At 37.5% G+C, this 20,077-nt stretch overlaps 1 long non-coding RNA gene across 2 annotated transcripts; it reads right to left on the bottom strand.

Annotated features, from left to right (window-relative positions):
• Window positions 1-1,801: 1,801 nt before the first annotated feature.
• Window positions 1,802-19,064, bottom strand: LOC124293141. Of its 2 annotated transcripts, none has more exons than XR_006903069.1 (3): window positions 18,296-19,064; window positions 14,328-14,730; window positions 1,802-2,906 (listed from the first exon to the last, which is right to left on the bottom strand). It is a non-coding gene; the product is annotated as an uncharacterized LOC124293141 (long non-coding RNA). The 2 variants fall into 2 exon arrangements; XR_006903070.1 differs by having other exon boundaries at window positions 18,504-19,064.
• Window positions 19,065-20,077: the final 1,013 nt, after the last annotated feature.

Genomic DNA, 20,077 nt, shown 5'->3' with positions numbered 1-20,077 from the left:
ACCGGAAAAGCTACCACCAAGCCTGTAGAGTATTTCTTTTTTGATATAGATAAGGTGGGAATGAAATGCGAGAAGCTTTTATTTCTGAATGTGTTCTGGCACCTGACAGATTCGAGAAGCGGATCAAGAGAGTCAAAATTTATAATTTCATAGCTGAAGGTGTGAAAAGAGAAGGTGAAACTTGGAGATAAAGTACAAGAAGTGCGAATGTCGAGAGATTTGTTTGGCCGTATGCTAGGACTCTCAATTGAGCACAACGTCGACATTGCGAAGATTTTATTGTATCATATAATTCCTACGCCATTGTCACTATTGCATTTGGATGGTTCGATTTGTAATACTGATATATCCACGTTCATAAAAATTTTAGAGCAAGAAGTTAATAGTGCAGTACCAACCTACATTGATGTACAAATATTGTAATATTTGAAAGTTAAAAACATTAATTTTTACAAATTTCAACATCGATTCGGTGGTAAACCAAAAAATCAGCCGCATCTCAAATTTTACAAAAAGTTTTGTTACAGCATACTAAACACAGCCACCGAAGGATTAAGGATATCTCAATTTTGAAATTCCCGAGATTAACCCTTTTTCGAAATTTCAATATCGTTGATGCAGTAGTAAAAAATTTTTCAACCCAACCCTTTCGCGGTGCGTGGGTTATTTTTTAGTGAAAAAATGCAAGAGTCTCCGATAAGAGTGAAATCTAGGCCCTTTTCTGAACCGCCCTACTCCACATTCTCTGATCGCGAACCGAAACCCGCCCGGAAATCCAAAAAATGTACCATTTTTCGTTCATATCTTACAGAAAATGTACTTAAATAATGATTATTATCAAGACCTGTTGATTGAATTCGGTATTTTTCATTTTATTTCAAATATACCTTAGCTAGGTCTTATTACTCGCACGCAGATATCTTATATTACATTATATATATATACCTTTATTCTCCTGACCTCTACCTCCAGCGCTCGATCCGTCATCTTGAGAAAAGGTGCTCAAATTCAATTTTTGTATCGTATCTCGGTAATCGTTGATCCGATCGCGATAAAGATCAATATAAAAAATAAGGCTCATTGAATTCTCTATAAAAAAAAAGTGAAATTCATTTCATTTATATCTTCAATAGTATCTGTGTAATACATCGGTAAACACAGAAACAATTTTTACTTATACGCTGTGCTCTCGAATCTGTGCTTCTACGAGTTCAAAATATCAACAAAAATCTATGGGCAACATTTTTAAATTCTTCAAACCGAAAGTGAAAATAATGTCTGCGGAATAGTGTCTCACAATAGTCCCTGGTTATACCTGGGACTGTTGCGTGACGACAAAACCGGAGGGGGGAACGAAGGGCTCGAGGGTCGAGGGAGCCTCTCAGGCCTGCTATAGTCTAAGAGCTGGTGACCACTTTCATTATTTCACGCCATGAAAAAAAATTCCCATTTCGTCATACTTTCTTAACATCGTTGATAATTAGTCCTGGAGAGCGCGGCGGGACGGGCGCAAAAGGTTAAAAAAATCAATCGAAAACCGTCATATTATAAGCGCTGGTTGGGGTGTGGTCATGATATTTGATATTTGATATCAAATGATATGATGAATGATAATAATAAGATGATAAATGATATTTTAATTTGAATGGCAAAAATAACGTACACTTGGTAGCTGGAAAAATAGCGGCAGATAGCGATGAAGACACGCAAAAATGTGTATAACTTACGTCACGCCGTAAGGACTGAAACAAAAATAAATACTTGCAGAAATTCATCCGCATTCTATATACAAAAGGGCTGGGAAAAATCTTGACCCGAACATCTTAAATGATAAGGAAAAAGAGCCTAAATTTGCGCAGATTAGAGAACGGGCGCTACAGTTATTTTCGATTAACAGATTTTTATTTCGTAACATTTTTATATGTATAGCAGGGTGAGCTTACGTATTATTAATTATAATTATATACTATTATTCATTATTTGTTACTGTTATTTAGCAATATTCACTCTCAGGTCGCGTTATTCACAGTATAATCCTAATATCTGAGTTCAAAATTTTATTCTGAAATACAAATGCGCATAAGACTGTTTCATTCGCACTCGCAATCGGGCGGGGTCTTTATCTGACCTGGCGGGGTGTTTCAAATGGAATTTTGTTCTGGCATCGACAATTTTGCTTTTTGGCTATCTATTCAACGATAATAAATCAGGTTAAATAGTGCAGTTTGTTAGGGAGCGTTAACTCCCTCTGGCACCCACTTTTAACCCACCGTCTTGCCTGGAAATTGTTTTACTTATTTGGAACATTATCAACTTTAAAACTTCAATGTACCATGCTGATGCAAATGTTGCGACTAATGTTTGTTTCTCACTCTTAAAAATGGTAGGGGCGCTAAAGTAACCCTAGAAGGAGTGCCAGATACCGCATTCACTTGTTCCTACGTTGGAAGGGAGAATTCGTGAATTTGTTCTAGCCTGATGGTGTAATTGTAAGCTGTGACGTAACCCGTTGCTGGCTCCCTGACTACAGGGCCTAGCGAGTCCCATAGGCCCACCGATCCTCATTTAGTGCATTGAAACAACGCAGGGTGGCGCTGCAGACGCGTCTCGTCCTGCACCGTTCGGTCCCTTGGCCGCAAATTATAACCGTCATGACGCGTCCTTCGGTGACTGGACGCCATTCTGCCGTGCTATGGTAAAGAACAAGCTGCTCCTCGTGAAATCGTCAGGTGTGATCAAGTAACTGAGATCACTTCGATTTTTCAACATTGAGTGGAAGAAAGTGAAGGCACCCAACGAGATTTGTACATCATTCTATACTTGTCGGGAAGGAGACCGAAGGGACATCTGCGACGGGATCAGGTGAGTTGTTGCTCGTATACTCTTTCAACACGTGACGCTTCGGCCTGAAAAATATTAAGGTCTTTATCACCCGCCGTGGAAACAATTCGGAATGATTTTCAGTATCAAGATCACCTGTGATGTTCTTTCCTGTAATATTATTTCATAACATCTCATTCCGCGTAAAGTAAATCATCGAGAGCACATAAATGAGTCGAATACATCGTGAGCGTGTATAATAAATTGTATGGGCAGATCCATTACTTTTCGCCGGAAAGTTTCGGGGGTGGGTCACCGATTTGGCTGCCGTTTGTTTTCTCGAAAGCAGGTCAGAAAAAAAGGTGTTCCTAAAAATTTGAGGTCGATGCGCCGAAATCCGGCCGCTGGAGAATTTTTTGAAATTCGAACAAAGTCGATTTTTCAGTTGTTTTCAAAAATTTATATCTCAGCTTCTACATGATTCAGAGATTCCAACCAAATGGCATCCTTCTATGTCAGCCTTATATTTTCAAGAAAAAAATAGTCAGTTCAAACTCATATCTGGCTTAGCTGGGAGCTTCTAACTGGACTGCTATTTCAATAAAATTTTTCTCATTTTCAAAAGGCTCTCCAGTCTACATTTTTGGTAATCGAAGGATGGTTGACGGCTTATATTTTTCGTTAAGGTATATTCTGATAATATCTGCCCTATTTTTGCTTGATCGCTGCGATTTTACTGAGATGTTGCCGCATAAAGTAGGTCAATTTTTAAAAGAACGCTGTTTTTGAATAGCTAGAACTTTTTTCTATTACTCGAAAACCTTTGAAATTTTCACGGATTATACTTCACTGTATCCCTAAACAACCCTGGAAATTTCAATTTTGGCTCAAGACTGGTTTCCGAGCTATGAATTTTTAAAAATGTCTAATTTTCGATATAATATGACATTTTTTGTGGTTTATTATAAGTTTCGATAATTTGACGCACTTAATTAATTCTCACTCGGAATTTGATTATCGAGTAGGGGGCAAAATGAGCCAGCTAAAAAAAAAAAAAATCAGAGTCAAATAATTATTCCATCTGACTTCTTCTTCTCGTTGACAATTTTAAATACTTGATTTTTCTACATTTATTCAAATTCTATATTTTGAGAAAGTTTATGAAGTATTTAAGAATTACTACACTCATCATAAAATAATCGGTTAGGTTAAGTGTGATAGTTCTTAAATACTTTATAAACTTTTTCAAAATATGTAATTTGAATAAATGTAGAAAAATTAAGTATTTAAAATTCACAACGAGAAGAAGTCAGATGAAATGATTATTTTCCTTAGTTTTTTTTTTTTAGCTGGCTTATTTTGCCCCCTACTCCATAATCGAATTTTGAGTAAGTACCTATTAATTAGGAGCGTAAAATTATCGAAACTTATAATAAGCCACAAAAAATGTCATATTATATCGAAAATTAGACATTTTAAAAAATTATTTAAAAAGTTATAGCTCGGAAACCAGTTCTAAGGTAAACCTGAAATTTTCACGGTTGTTTAGGGATACAATAAAGTATAATCCGTGAAAATTTCAAAGGTTTTTGCGTTGATAGAAAAAAGTTCTAGCTATTCAAAAACAGCGTTCTTTCAAAAATTGACCTACTTTATGTGGCAACATCTCAGTGAAATCGAAGCGATCAAGCAAAAATAGGGCAGATATCATCAGAATATACCTTAACGAAAAACATAAGCCATCAATCATCCTTGGATTTCCAAAAATGTAGATTTGAGAGCCTTTTGAAAATAAGAAAAATTTTATTAAAATAGCAGTCCAGTTGGGAGCTCCCAGCTAAGCCGGATATGAGTTCGAACTAACTATTTTTTTCTTGAAAATATAAGGCTGACATAGAAGGATCCCATTTGGTTGGAATCTCTGAGTCATGTAGAAGCTGAGATATAAGTTTTTGAAAATGACTGAAGAATCGACTTTGTTCAAATTTCAAAAAATTATCCAGCGGCCAGATTTGGGCGCATCGACCTCAAATTTTCAGGACCACCTTTTTTCTGACCTGCTTTCGAGGAAAAAAAAAACGACAGTCAAATCTGTGACCCACCCCCGCAAGTTTTCGGCGAAAAGTAATGGATCTATCCATATATATGTAGAGGCCTCTCGCGTAACATTCATTAGCGCTACTACTGCTCCCTAAACCGTTCACATTCAATGTAGCTAATTGTTTCTTTACTGACGTTAATATGCTGATAGGGAGAAAAAGAATTCCAAGAAAGGGGGCTGAAAATTCAGGAAGGGAAAACTCAAAGAGAGTTGTCCTCCTGCCTCAGACGTGATTTTTTATGTTCCACGATGTCAGTGCTACTTAATTTTTTATTTCGTTCTGAATGGGGATGCCAATATGAGAGTAGTAGAAAATGATCATTCTATTTAATATTTTACTGCGACTAGACTAGTGGACGAAATAGAGTAAACCGAAACCCATTTCAAAAATGCGGATTTCTACGTTGGAAGATAAAAAAGGTTTTTTGAATTACCTTGAAAATTGGCTTCTGCACGTTGAATTTAGTGGAACTCTGTAAAAGACGACTTGCAAAACAGCGGAAACTGTGTTTTTAGAATTCTCAATATATCCTTCAAGCTCCTGTGGGGCATATTTTAAATTCGATCTTCAATTTTTTAGCAATTAATAAAAACGTCCTCGAAAGTCTCAATGCAACACCGAGCCTAATTAAAAATTCACAGCTTAGCCAAATTTAAATTTATAAATAAAACGTCGCACAGGATCTTGGAGGATGAATTGATGACTCCCAAAAGCCTTGGTTCTTGTATTTTCGATATTCCTTTCACTCTCAAACGGACCCACCATTTTTTAAACTGTCTTTTGCAGAATTCCACTTGACAGACGTAGAAAAGTCAAGTTTTAAGATGATTTTTAAACATTTTTTTATGTTTCAAAGCGGCAATCCGCCGGTTTCAAATGTTTTTCAGTTGACTCTGTTCCGTACATTAGTCTAGATAGTATCCGTACAATAAAACATACAATAAAATGATCATTTTCCACTGATTTTAACTTAGAACCGCCCCTATGCATCCTTCATTCGCTCGTACAATAATATTATTCATTTTTTTTTTTGGCAGCAATTCGCGTACACAATGGAATCAGGCGGCAGCCTTCAGTGGAATCAGTGCCTTGCAGCGTTTGGTATGTTTCCAAAAATACTATGCACAGTACAAAGACGTGCGACGCATGCGATCTGAAACGATAGATATTCCTCGTGAATTTTCTTAAAATTTGTCAGATTTGTAAGTGTCATTCGATTATCTTTCTATTTTTCAGCATCATCTCTAATGTTCTATCCAGCCGTCGACGCTGTTTGGTTTAGCCTGATGTCCACAAAAAGATATTTCGAAATCATTTACCTCTTGTCAAGTGTCATCCTAGTCATATGCGGTGCGATTCTCGCAGCAGTTTGCTCTGATTTTTATGGACGAAAAAAAACTATGTTAGCGTCATCGTTCTTCACCTTATTCAGAATTGCACGCTCCCTCGATTATTATCTTTCGGAAAATTCGTTTGAGATCCTATTTTTCATTCACTTGTTTCATGTCGGTTTCACCAGCACTACTATTCCTCTTTATATTTTGGAAGTTACTGCCACCAATATTCATCAAATTGCAATGGTACTTCCACTGGTAAATCTGATAATCTTACAACTTATTGCGGTATTATTTGGAAACGTTGTCGACAGTCTTGAGCCACATTCGATTGCATTTAGTGTTTGCATCTTCGTCGCAACATTATTTTACATTATAATACTTTCACTGTGCCCTGAGACGCCCTATTACTTGAACTGGAGAGAAAAGTACAAGGAAACTGAAAAGTCTCTTAGTTTTTATACCAGATCCAGGTACGTCAGAACAGAAGAACCGACACCGGAACCCTGTGGCAATTCACAAGTGACGAGGTGTGCGCAGGAATGGAATCAGAAACTGAGGGCAATTACTGAAATGAAAAACATTCACAGTTTATGCATGATTTTTGTGTTGGTATCGATAAAATGGGGCATTGGACAACGGCACGATGAATCTATCATATTAGCAGTGATGTCAAGTCTTAATGTTCCATATGAAATGCTTGTAGACTCTTCAAGTTTCGATCTTCTGATTGTAATTTTCGCAACAACAATCTTCATTATCTTCATGGCGTTTGCTATAAGTCTTTTGTCGATGAAAATATCCCTGTTGGCAGCAATCGTTATCAGTTTCGTAGCAACTTTAATCAAGATATGGATGGAAGATCCTGTAATATTATTTATTCTCATTTTTGTGAAATACTCGGGTTACTTAATCTTTACTGGCATCACGTGGTCTTCTGTAGGAGTTTTATTCTCAACCAATGTCAAGGCCATCGTCATTGCCATTGTCGTGAGCTTCGAGATGCTGATAGGCACCACCGTGTCCTGGATTGAGTATATGTTGTACCAAGAAGATCGTGATTATCCATGGTACCTCCATGTACCTCCTGGAGCAAATTCTTACGTCGACATGGGGGCTCTTATTCTCGCTTTCACCCTGGTCTTATTATACATTCCAAAAACGATCAAGGCGCAGCCTGAAAAAACGTTCCAAAATTATGCTGTGGTGCGAGCCGGTGGTTAGACTCATATCAATCCTTGATGTAGAAGAGATGGGGCCCAGCTCGCCATTGTAAAAGAATAAACCTCAATTTCATCTCCGAGAGAATTTCAAGGGCTGCTCCCACTGGATTTCACTAAACTGTTATGATACTCTCGGGTGCTTCTTACGAAATTACTATCAAAGATTCTGTTATGCTGAGAGTCTGACGGCGCTGCCCACTTGCAACTAATAAGGTACCCGAGAACTAATATTGTTGAGACATGGTAAAATTTGCGTCCAAGCTTTTCATTTTTGTAATCGGAAACAGTTTCTTCCTATTAAATTGCAAGTAAGTTTAATACATTATTTTATTGTGTCTTGATAACTAATTTTTTCGTCCTCCCCAAAATGTCCCCATCATCCCAACCTGAATTATACCCGGCTGCTTTTACGCTATGCATGCCGGATAAAACTCTTACTTGCTTCCGCATTTTCGTTGTACCATTTAATTTATAATGCCAAAAAGTTATAGGCCGATATATACAAGTCGGTGAAGCTACTGTGACTACCCCTGTGACTCAGCGATTTGTTCGAAACTTGTTATGCTTTTTGAATGGCGCAGAAAAATTTGCAAGCATCTCTTTGGTACCGACGATACTTGGTTTTCAAACGTGAAATTCAGTCAAGTGTTTCAAAGACGAGGCCTTTCACAAAACATCATTTCCAACGGAAATTGTAGGGGTTCGAATCATGCGTTAATTTGTGTTATTCGACTGATCTTGGTTGATGGTGCAGAGGAAAAATCAAAGGCAACTTAGAATTAGCGAAGGTAAACTGATGTTTTGATGACTTTTGCAATACAACGATTATTCTGAATTCCAGAATTATCCTCTCAAACTTACATTCAGCGATACGTGACAAATTACGTTTTCTCATTTTAGTGCTGATTTCCAACTTTCAGAATTTGAACCTTTTAAGCAATAAAGTTTGTATTATGATACCAATAGACTTATTTTAAATAAAAATACAAGTTTCCCTTGGCGAATTCCGAGTGAATCTTGGCTAGACTTTGGCTTTTTCAACCAAGGTCAGCCGATTACCAATACTAATTTATGTAGTTCTTGAATTTAAGCAGTTCATCTGTAAAATAAATTTTTACCAACTGCCTAACTACCGATAGTAATTTTTTGCAAACGTTATTCGTTTCTCTCTTATATCTCTCAACAGTTGTTTGATTCTCTCGGTGTGCATTTTTCCAAAAAAATTGTAGCCTAATTTAAGGGGTTTTATTGCAATTTTAATAATTTATATCGCAGTACACCTCAAACTATAACTATAGGAGAAATATTTCTAGCATTTTCGTTCCTCTTTCTATTTTTTAAACGCGCAAACTTCTTTTTTTTTTAACTGTATTCAGAGGTCTTTTAAATTCCATTTTTTTACCTGCTTTATATGAACAACTATCTTTAGTTTTTTATTTTAATAATGAATTAAGTCAAGTCAAAGAAAATTAACATGTTAATCAGTTATACATCGCGTGACTAATGGTTTAGTGACGTATGCGGCAAAAAGGAAAATTTTGTGGTAAAAGGGCGTACAACTTCTGTTTTACGCTTTTCGCACGTGTACTCAAAACGCATATCTACACTAAAATTAGCGAAAAAAATTGTTACATGTAAAGGGCCTTATAATTGGATAAGCGTTTCTAGCACCAATATATATTTTCAATTATCACATTTATAAATGGTATTTTTTTAAAAACGAGAATTAAAAAATAAGGTCACACCTGCCATTTTCGTGCATTTTTCGGAAACAACACGAAATAAGAAGAATCAATAGAAACAGTGAGCTTCCTCCAATAATCATTCATGGCCTTTCAAACAAGGCGTATTTTAAATAAGGTGTGAATATCAATGCACGACACTTTTCTACTTTTTACGATTCGATCGATTTACCTTTTTATAAATTTCTCTGTTCACCTTTGCTGAGATTGTTTGAATAAACATATACATCTATACTTGAACATTTTCCATACAACTTGTGTTCCTTCCTCATTGAATAAACTGGTTTTCCTGCATTTATTATATTTAAACGTCTATAAATTAGGTTTAAGGTTTGTTTACGTGAAAGGTGAACCCCAGAAAGTAAGGTTACAACATCTACATTAAAATGAGCCGAAAAAATGAAGGTGAAAGATTTTTTCTTCGGTAAATACTTTCAGCAACAAAATGTATTTTTATTTGTCACATTTATAGACGGTATAAGGACGATTATCTAATATTTGCTCTCTGATAAGCAGACTCTTACCGATGGGTAATTTATTTAGAAATTTCTTTTTTTCAAATTTTAGGTCTTTTAATAGAAATAATTTGAAGTTTAAAAATAACGGTTGTATGCCTTCAATATATTCAGACGGTTGATGCGCATCAATCTCAGAGTATGTGATCGATTCATTGAATGTCACAGATTTTCGTGTTCTAATGATTTTCTCCACGATAATACGTATAGGATGCAACCTACTATTATTCGGTAGACGTGCAGATTCAATTTCGCTTTCTCATACTCAAACACGTCATCTTGCAATCTCAACAACGGTTCAAGCTATTCACAGAGGCATGCAGATTAAAACACGTTTTCCAATACGTCGGCTGTAGATTTTGAAATGCACAGTATTTTTATATACTAATGATTACAGTTTGTGTATACACTCATATTTATTTACTATAATTACAATTTGTTTTCAGCTTACTCGTTATCAATCGAACGAGTAACCTTATACGATATTTTCCTGAAACATCCGCTCAAACCATCGATAGAGACGTGCGGGTTCGAACCTCGTTTTTCCAATATGGTGGCGGTAAAGTTTCATATCTACATTTTCCACCAATTATCATTTCTTCTTGGAAGATATCGCAGAACGTAACCTCCCTCACCCCAAGTTTCGTTCGTACATGAGATCATCACCACCTATGCAGACTCATCAATCTCAGAACAGCGTTTGAGAATTATCAGTTTAAAATATCGTTCAAACATAAAAGTTGAATTCATGGCCGACAAGGAACACGCAAGTTTCATCAGAACGATGGAGATCGCGTACAACAAGGTATCTACGCTAGCTCTTTGACACGAAAGCTTAGAAACTGCCAACCATTGGATCGATGCTGGTGTGGAAAACGTGCAATTACTACGGAATATTTCCATGCGCTCGTGGCTACAAGTGAGCGAGAAACAGATGATGCAGCATACGATCACGCTCCTACGATCTTGGATAGAAAAATTTCAAATTTATGGTAATATCGGCAACGCTGCGGACTTCAATCGCGCCCAATGGGCATGATGTCGATAGCGCTTTCACCAGTCGGATCCGGACAAGTGTCGTCACAAATCTGCTGCGCCTCGATTTGATCCGATTTTTGGCGAATAGCAGTCTCAAGGGGAACGCCATTATGTCGTACAAATTAAAGAACATGAAGAATGAGGAAGAAATCGAGGAAATGACGCATTTCACCACCACGAAGGAGATGATTTTTCCGACAACTGACCTCGACCAGTGGTTCGACAATAATGACGTCAACCGTCTCATCACGATAGTCGAAGAGTTCGAGCAGCGTGACTCTGGGTGGATAATGGTTGAGACTGTCAATTCCGCTGTTAATTTCAACAGCGGTCCATGAACATTTATAAAGCTGCAAAATGAAATTCAGCGAATACACGTCGTGGTGAATATCATTAACATCGACGAACACTGCAACACCCGTGTCCAGCAGCTATCCATACTGCAGCAAAGAAGTGCAGTACGAGGGGATAAGTTTTCCCCCGCCTTTCACCGGTATCTCCAAGTTTAGGGTACAAAATAATTCATCCATCAATGTTTATGGGCTCAACTCAAGTGAGGTAGTGCTGCTATGTTTGAAGAGGGGAACCTGCCGAATGTCCCTCTTTGATACAGTTGAAACTTTGCAGGGTGAAAGAAGGAAGAAAATAAACCAACACGTATTCCGGCTTATCCCCGTTGACTTAGAGCCCAATTGTCGTGTCATGATACCGCAAAATTCTTATGTGACTGCTGCTTATGTCATTTTCAAGAAGTGTACTCCTACCAAAATTACATCCGAGATTGGTCGAGTGCGAATAAATGCAAAATCGATCTGCCTGAGGACGAGAATAAAGTTTTGAAATTTGAAAGTTATCGGGATGTGGAGCCTGTGCCATTCGCCGTCTATGCCGATCTTGAATGCATTCTCGAGCCTATGGTCGATGGAGTGCAAAGCACGTCCCACTGTGCCTTTGGTGATTCTTTGTCTCGATTCCGCCCGAACGGCGGTCCGGACTGCATTTTGATGTTCATCGACGAATCTTGGTCTTGAGCCATGCTCTTCAAAGGTTATTTAAATAAAGTTACACCGATGAAACTGTTGAGTATGAAACAGAAACATCGATTCAGAGAGGTGGAGGTCTGCCACGTCTGCGAAGGATCAATGGCGCCCACCTATGTGAAACACCGTGATCATTGCCATTTTACGGGTAAATATTGAAGTGCGGAGCATCAAGGCCGCATTCAAGACCGACAGTTGCCGATCGTGCAAAGCTTATTAAAAAAAAACCATGAACGCGCGCGAGCTGACATACTATCTTACACTGCGACCAAAACCCCTGGGGCTACCTGGTGAAAATGTGATCACATATTTGTCTTTTCTCACGACGAAATGCGACATTCGACAGGTTTCATACGTTTATAGATTCTTACAGCTTTCATACAGGCCCTATATTAATGGGATCGATAGACGGAGAGCCGAAACATACCAGTTATGATATTTCTAACATCAGCGAACACGTCAGTTCGATCAAGAATTTTCAATGACTTTTAGACTTTAAGACTCGATATATGACATACACTTGACCTGAACTGTATCAAGTTCCTGACACTTTTGATTTTACAGTGTCTCCGTTAGTATTCCCCGCCACTACGTGACGCGAGTAGTCAGGTGCTCACTATGCCGGTTTCCTATTGGTTGGATCTAGGTTAGACATAACGCAGAGAGCATATTTCCGGGGGATGGGGGGTGAAGGGGGTAGAGGAAAAGACAGCAGAAGAGCGCGCGTATCGATCGTTCATGCTCGGTCGATAATGAAAAAAATACTTCCCACACTTGTCACGTAATGTACTATTTCGGGATGACAAGGCCAAAAAAGGAGACACCAAGCCCAGCAAATTATACTTCTACGGCTACTCATTTCACAGACTGTTTTCGAAATGCAATGTTTGATGAGAGCCTAGTTTTCTGTATATTCCAACCCCTGTCCTTCGCTTTTTGCCAGTTTCGGCTAACTACTGTAGGTGCCTGTTCTACGCTTCATCGGTGAATCCACACGAGAGAGACAATAACATGCTTTCATCCACTTGACAAACAAGATACTAAATTGATGATACTTCTAACTTCACACATATTTTATGTTAAAACGTATTGATTTGTAAATACCAGCTGCCGCCACACATTCGTGACTCTTGGCCTTTGCCCGCCATCAATGTTACGACGTACGATTTGCTACGCACTTTGTACTCTGGACTGATTTTAGCTTCTACAGTGCACACTGAGCTAAGCGATGTACCGGGATGTAGGTCATAGGTGCGCGACTTTTGCGTGCAACCTAACTATATATAAAAGACATATCTGTCAGATTATGTACGTAGGAAACGTAGGTGCTCATTAATATTAATAGCTAATTAATATTTGTAGACTCCTGGGTAAAAAGAGGTAGATGGAAAACGCAATAAACGAAGCAGACTGCGATTTAAATTCATTTTGAGGTTATAATGCGCATTCGAAAACTTTACTTGAATGAAATTTTAGGAATTTCAATAAATTTTGACCAGCATGATATACTAAAATATATAAATTATAATACATTAATTAGCTACCTGTGGTGTTTCGGCTACGGCGGGATTTTCGTTTTTATTAAAAAAACTTTGCCACTATACCGAAATCAATTTTCGATGCATCGTTAATAGTCCAGCAGTTAACGTTGCCTTTTGCAAACCAACGTCTGTTATAATTTCACAAAACCACTGCTTGTACGAAGATACGACAAAAAAGGACAGAAAGAATTGGATCGCGTATAAACACCATGAGCTATATATGGGGAATTTGAAACGTGGCCAATCAGCTTCTCAACAGGGCTGTTCAGTTTTCGCTACAAAAGGCAGTTCAAGCGTTCACATGAAGCGGCTTTCTGTATCATAGAGATGTCGTTTATCCTCATAGAGAATCCTTATACCAGGGTTCAAAATAGCGAGAACGCCTAGGATCAACAACCGTATTTATCAATGATTTGTATATCTATATATACCAAAAAGCGTATGTCATAGATATTATAAAAATAACGACTGAAGTTAAAGATAATTCTTGATCGAACTGACGATTTCGACGATGTTGGAAATACTATAACTAGTATATTTCGGGTCTCCGTGCATCTATCGTTTTGACATGTTGACAGGGCTTGGATGAAAGCTCTCAAAATCTATGAACGTGTAAAACTTATCAAATTCCATCGTGCACGGGGTAATATATATATATATATTTATGTTTTTCAACTTGCCGTTATCGGCGACCGCCGATCTTGATGAAAATCTGGTCATCCGCAAAAGTATTTTGCGGTTATTATTGGATTATTAGCCCACAGATATTTCAAAATCTGGCCGTGATGGAGTAATTCTGACACCGGTTTCGGATTCAGAATGTTCAAAGACCCATAATTTTGGTTATCTAGTCTGTCGTACCTCGAGCAGAATAAAATACCCTATAAAAAACTAAAATATGGGGATAATGGAGCAAGTCTGACACTGAATTATTATTTATGAGAAAATCTTCGGTAATAATATAATACTTACCTTCAATACTTGTTTTTGTGCTATAATTGGTCCCTTCATTTTTATTGGTGTCGCGTGGTCCTCTGTAGAAGTTTTATTTTCGACGAATGTCAAGGCCATCGGTATTGATATTGTCGTGAGCTTCGCGATGCTGACAGGTACCACCATGTTCTGAATTGAGTATCTGATGTTCCAAGAAGATCGTGAACATCATCTTCGGTACCTCGATGTACGAGTACCTCCTTCAGTAAAATCCTACGTCGACATGGGGACTCTTATTGTCGCTTTTACCTTAGTCTTGATATTCGTTTCGAAAACGATCAAGGTGCAGCCTGAGCAAACGTTTGAAATCTATGCTGTAGTACGATCCGGAGATTCGACGTCATCAAAGCCTCACAATCAGACGAATGTCGTGGAGCCCAGCCTGCCGTTGTGAGAGAAGAATGCAAAATTTCAACACTGAGAGAATTTCCAGGATTAGTCGCACCAGATTTCAGTGAAGCATGATGCTGCTCTCAGCTGCGTTTTACGAAATTCCTATCACAAGTTCTCTCATACCAGAGTCTGATAGTGCTGCATACTCGCAACTGATTAGGAATGCGAGAACTTATATTATTAAGCATGGTCAATTTTGTTTATACAATTTTTATTCCTGTGATCGCAAAAAGTCTGTTACAATCAAAGCGCAAGCACGTTCAACATGTTTTTTCGTTCTGTCTTGATCATAAATTTTTTCGCCCATCTACAAAAGTTCCCATGATCACAACTTCAATTATACTCGGCTACTTTTGTGCAACGCCTACATTTCTCTTATGTTCTATCCGATAAAATTCGTATCTGCCCCCTCGTTTTCGGTGTAACATTTTATGTAAGATGCTAAAGAGTTATCTGCCGAGATATACAAGTCAATAAAGTCGAATAATTATCCGAAGCAGTTGTTGATATGTCGGAGATTCGAATCAAAACTCTGCGGTGATGTTTTGGTTCCACCGGTGATCATACTTATTAAATGCCAAACAAAAATCTACAAGCATCCCGTTGGTATCGACAATACCTTGTTTTCAAAGGACATATCCACTCAAATAATTCGAAAACAAGAAATGTCAAATCAAAACATTGTGTAAACAATTGCGAGGATTCGAAAAATGCGTTGATTTGTATTACAGCAAAAAAAAGTCCTATTTCGAAATTTCCAGCTGTACTGGTCCACTTAACTGACTTCTTTCAAATATGTGAAAGAAAATTGACAAGAGATTATGAAATCGGAATATAAATATCAGTTTATCTTAGCGAATTCCAAGTTAACTTTGGTTTGACTTTGGCTCCTTCGATAAAAGTCGATCAAGTGTCAGTATTAATTGATGCCTTTCTTGAATTCATGCAATACAATCTGTCATTTGAATTTTTGTGAAATTCCTTGTTTTTGGATTATTCGGAAATTTCTTAAGCAAAGCAATGAGTGCAAGGGATGATGTTCACCCTTAAGGTATCACGTGCAATTGTCGAAGGCAAAATTCAAGAATTTCTTTCATAACTCGAATGCATTTTTTTTTATACGAAACAGAGCGTAATTTCGTGATCCAATCATTGAACTTGACACATCATTTTTTTTTTTTTGTCAAGATATATTTAAAAATTATCGAGGTTGAACAATTCTCCGAAAAAGTTTTTTCTTCGTGGTTACTACGATGACTGGAGACGCCTTACTTGAAAAACACACAAAAAAAAAAATAAAAAATAATAATTCTGTTAGAAGATATCAACATCTGCTGACTGAACGAAGGATTTTTCGAAATTTCGATTTTTACCAAAATTGCAGTGGTTTTATTGAAAACTCGCTTCTTTTGTGTTACAATATTTTCGTTTTTTCTTTCAATAAAATCGCAAATGTTAATAGAAAAAAAATCTCAGCTTCAATCAGCAAGTGTTGATGATGTCTTCTAATAGTTTAATTTTTTGTCATATATTCAAGATTAAAAGTTCACAAATTATCGTGGTCACCGCAAAAAAAAAGAAAAAAAAACAAAAATGAAGAAATTACTTGCAGAATTGCTGTATCTTGACATCTGAGTTATTTAGAAGTGCAGTGCGGTGGTTCATATTTTCTGTTTTATGGTCGAATTTGTTCTGTACCTGGTTACAAGATTACAAAACATGTTACTTCTAAATGTAGTAGGGATACTAAAATTTGACGAGGCAAAGATATTCTAATTGTCATCGGCTAAGCATGTATAGGAGTGTGAAGGCACGGAAATTCTATTGAGTCTAATTTTTTCTGGTTGGTGGGAATGCTTGGTTCATACTTGAGTGTCGAACTTTCTCGATAAGAGATTAGGATATTTAATTCTTGCGGCACTTACGTTGGTAACAAAGGTTCGCTTTCCTTTGGAATTTTTGGCTCCTTTTCTTTCAAGGGGATTTTATGCTACCTGACTTATAAGTGGAAATAATCCGATGACGCAACGCAACTAGTACAGAACTTGGACAAAAGGAAAGTCATAGATAACTCGCTGCCATGGTCGAAGGTTCTGAACTACTACAGATATAGCTTAAAATACGAAAGAAGTTGCAGAAGCAGTTTCAGAGAAAATTATCAGAGAAGTGCAAAAATTGAGGTAAATTAGAGAGAAATACTTATTCGTTAACTACGAGGTCGCTCAGAAATCCGAAAGTGATCATTGGAAATCATGCAGTCATGCAACGGCTTAAAGCAACTCATTGTCAGAGCCGCGGAGCGTAATTTACAAAGACATCGGCATCAGATGGTGGAATGAAAGAAATAATTAAGGTACGTGAGACAGAAAAATTCGAGCAGCTTCGTAACGATACATTACAGAGGCTAAGGCCTTGCCTCAGCCAGTGATTCAAGCACTCACTCACGAAGGTGGAATTTACGAAAGAAGGATAATAGAGAAAACGGTTAGCGATTATTGGGAGAATTTAGCAGATTTTGCTATAGCAATAAGCGAGGAAGGAGCGATGCTATCTCCTAGCAGATTAAGCCTAGAATGGACGGAGGTCGAGATTCCATTTGTCGATTTCACCTTTGTCGTCCGATGGTTCTTTTTCCTTCTTGATTGGTCGTTGGTATCGCATTACTATGAAAATACTCCGAAAATCTACCGTCAAAAACATTGTAGTAAAGAAGAATTTACACAAGGTCCGGGCAGCAAAGAAGCACCACGACGGAGTGTCAAGAAATTGAAAATCTGGGTTTAATCCTTGAAAGAATGAGTAGCTACAATATGAAAAGGATGTATTGCTTGTGCGGAAGGACTAGAGTGCCCTGATAATTTTTCAGAAATTTTACAGGCTGACCAAAAACTGGCTAAAAATAAGGCTAACCAAAAACTGACCCGTGAAATATACCCACTACAATTGAGATGCTTTGCACTGGCTTTGCATCTTTACTTATCCAAGGCCTATGATCAAGTTCATCAAAAAATTGACCTAACCTTTCCTCATCCAACGGTCCTTAGGAAATGGTACTTATCTGTAGATACTGAGCCAGGTTTCATAAATAAATCGTTTAGAACCCTGCAAAATAGAGTCCAAGCATAACAGCGAAATGACAAACGTACAATTTGCTCCGTCATGCTTCATGAAATGGGTATTAAAAGAGGCACTGAAAGAGGTCAGCATGGTATAAGTAGCGGGGCCATGTAGATATGATGACTGCTATAATTCCTAGTGATTACCTTCCTGTAGTCAAAGATGCCTTAGTATTAATGATCGTCGGGGTTGATTAATCACGGAAATTATCGAGAGGTTACCTCATCCATGGAATTGATGCAGAAAAATATGCAAATCTTATTACAGAGAGTCTAAATGGCCTCAAAAAGATTTCTGTCCAAGTGACATATTTGACTTCAGTCGGGCCGCTTAGCGATTCATCTAAAATCAAGGTATTGGGAGGATGTGCAGACTTTCCAGATCGTAAATCGTAGTTTCCTGATCCAAGCGACCCTTCCCGAAAAAAGTCTACGTACCTAATATTAGATGCATCGCATATGCAAAAATTAGCACGTAACTGCCTTGGTGATTTTCAAATCTTGTTACATGGTGAAGGTAGAAGATTCGAGTAGAAGCATAATCTGGAGTTAGCGAAACTTCAGGATCGTAAAGGTCTAAGAACTGGAAATAAATCAACAACTTCTTACATGAACTTCGGAAAAACATTATGAAATTGTGACTTACAGCTCCAACCCCCAACAGTTGTGTAGCGTTGCAGACGCAGTTGAATTTTGTGTGACGTTAAGTTCCACTTAAGGCAGTTTGCAAATAACGCCGGTACTGTGCCATTCTTGCACTGTGTCGACTGTGTCTTCGACTTTCATAACGTAAGATATTCATTCCGCCGGGGATTCAAGGCACCGTTGAGAGCATAAAATGAAGAAGTTTGGTGTCCCGGAATGAAGAAAGAATTGAAGTGCGTTTTGTAGCTGACGATTGTGTACTCCAAACCAATTTACAAATCGGTGTGTTTGATTATTTTGTGAAGGGGTTACATGAGTATGGAAATTTCAAAAAATCTATTTTATTTTTTTCGTTTTTCATCTAATAGTACAACATGTCAAGCAAATTTCTCCCAAATTTCAAGCCAATTGAAGTGAAAGTCTATAAAAGAGAGCTTATGGAAATTCTTCTCATTAGTCTCGACCAGCCAAAAATTGTTTGGTTTTTTGATTTCAAATAAAGCTAGTATGAGTTATCGGAACCACGGCAAAAATACTGGGTTTCCATAAACCAGTTCTGAACGGCTGACTTTTTCAAATTATTGTACAAAATTTGTATAAAATATCGTTCAAATATTGTTCTTTCATATGACTTAAGTTTGATTCAAGTAATTCTTATATAGTGATTAACAAAAAAAATAGGGCAAATATGCTTTTTTTAACCTTCAAAACCCATGTAACCCCTGAAGGACGAAGAGTCTCAATTAAAATGCTTTCTCACATACAAGTTGAGCCAAGATGATCTAGAGATTTTGTTTTGTGCTGTGAGATAGCGAAGTGGTTCGTGTCTAATCGTGAATTTAACAGTTTTGTAGTTCATTTCGGCGTTCAAGCGATTACTGATACGTCAGCGGGTTTCATCATGTAATGGAAACGTTGAACAAATCGCAGTGCTAATACCAAAAGAGCGTATAATTTTTTTTTCATTGCCAATCGTTCAGTAGTCTTTTCTTCAAGCTCGACATTGAAGCAAAATTTTAGGTAGTATGTTTTTTTCATCAATATTTAGCTTGAAAATAAGTCTACGTAACGGTAGGCAATGAAGAAAAAAAATTATAGGCCCTTTTGGCATTAGCACCGCGAAATATATAACACCAAAATTTTGCATATATCATCTGGCAAGCAAAAAGAAGCGACATTAAATCATTGTGATGAATGAATTTATATATGATGAAAAAAATACTGGATCACACTGCAGATATGATTTGGGTATTGAAGAGAAAAATGCTGTTGATGACCTCAAACAATTTTTGGCTCTTGCGTGAACTTTGCCTGCAACCGCTAATGAGTTCTTGGAATACGTCGTCGATTACATAGTCGGATTTATCGCGGAGAAGCTAAAAAAAAAAAAAAAACGGGCATCCAGTGTGTTACGTATGTCGCTCCTCACATAGGTGAACTCTCGTGGTAGATCGAGTACACTTCATGCACGAGTGTAATTAAAATATGCTTCGCCGTAGAAAGATTCCAGTGAGAACAGAGTGTCGCTGACGTTCCGGCAGTTTCACTATCAACATACCTTTGTAACACCAGATT

The sequence above is a fragment of the Neodiprion lecontei genome, chromosome 2 (assembly GCF_021901455.1).
Source record: "Neodiprion lecontei isolate iyNeoLeco1 chromosome 2, iyNeoLeco1.1, whole genome shotgun sequence".
Classification (NCBI taxonomy): domain Eukaryota; kingdom Metazoa; phylum Arthropoda; class Insecta; order Hymenoptera; family Diprionidae; genus Neodiprion; species Neodiprion lecontei.
Note: the sequence above shows the minus strand (reverse complement) of the source record. Positions and strands in the feature narration are given on the sequence as shown.